Below are 1,446 nucleotides of genomic sequence, written 5' to 3'. Positions count from 1 at the left end.
ACTTCCTCAACGAAACTTTCTGAAACGGATATTGATTCATCGGGAGGGAGGACGCAGCAGGTGTCCTCAGTGGGAATCATTGAATATTATCCTTTACTAGCTGCGGGTAAGGGACACAGGCGGTAAAGTTTAAAGCCTTTATCATCTTCCTGGCTTCACTTCGTTTCTCGGAATAAACATCCTTTGTCATGTCTCTCTCACATTCTTTCTCCCTACCTCCTCTGTCTCATTCCAACTGGCTTTCCCTTCCTCCCTCCTTACCTCCTCTCTTTGATATAATGTCCCTCCTCTGTTTCACTTTAGTTCTCTCTCCCTCTTTCCTGTCTCACTCCAAATTTATCTTCCTTCTTCCTCTGTCTGCTCTATTTCCCTCTCCCTCCCTTCTCTGTCGTATTCCATTCCTCGCCTCCCTCTTCCTTTGTCTCTCTCCCTTTCTTTCTCCCTCCTTCCTCTGTCCCCCTCCGTTTCTTCCTCCCTCCCATCCTCCTCTACCACAGCCCATTTATCTCTCCTTCCCTCCTTTGTCACAAACTAAATTCTCTCTCCCACCCTCGTCTGTCTCATTCCATTTCCCTCCCCTTCCACCTTTGTCTCATTCCGTTACCGTTTCACTCCCTGATCTGTCTATTTTTCTCTCACTTCCTCCTCTCTCTTACTCCATTTTTCTCTCACTTCCTCCCCTGTCTTGTTCCATCTCTCTCACTTCCTCATCTGTCTCACTTCATTTATTATTCCTGCCTTCCACTCTCAATCCACTCTCTCTCTCGCCTTCTTGTGCATCTCCCCGTTTCTCTCTCAGTGCCTTCCTAGCCTGTCTTCCCTCATCTACCCACTTGCGTCTCTCTCTCTCTCTCTCTCTCTCTCTCTCTCAATCTATCTATTTATCCATCTATCTGTCTGTCCGCCTGTCTGTCTTTTCCTTGGTGATCTCTTTTCCTTTCCGTTCCTCACTGTCTCCTGTCATCCTCTCTGTCTCCAGTTTATCTCTCTTCCTGTAACCGCTTTTTGTCTCATCACAGTTCTCTCTTCGTTTTTCCTACCTTGTCTCTCTCTCTCTCTCTCTCTCTCTCTCTCTCTCTCTCTCTCTCTCTCTCTCTCTCTCTCTCTCTCTCTCTCTCCTCTCCTCTCCTCTTCTCTGCTCTCCGTTCACTCCCTCCTTTCCTCACTTCCACCCACCTCCGATCTGTCTCTCTTCCTATATCCGCCCTCTGTCTCACTCCATTTCTCTCTCCCCGCCTGCCTGTCTCTCTCTCTTTCCTCCTCATCCCTCACTCTCTCCTTATCTCGCTCCATTTATTTTCTCCCTCTCTTTCCCAGCTCCGCTCCTTCTCTCTGACTCCCGCAATTCCATCACCTCGCCCCCCATCTCTCTCTGTCTCTCACTTCCCTTTCAAATTAATCTCTCTGCCTTTACTTCTGTGCCTCATTGCCTCTTCGACATGACCT

Source organism: Coenobita brevimanus, unplaced genomic scaffold (assembly GCF_032717465.1).
Source record: "Coenobita brevimanus isolate Jiangsu-jjx unplaced genomic scaffold, ASM3271746v2 jjx.HiC_scaffold_1100, whole genome shotgun sequence".
NCBI lineage: Eukaryota > Metazoa > Arthropoda > Malacostraca > Decapoda > Coenobitidae > Coenobita > Coenobita brevimanus.
The sequence above is the reverse complement of the archived record's forward strand: the minus strand, read 5'-3'. Positions refer to the sequence as shown.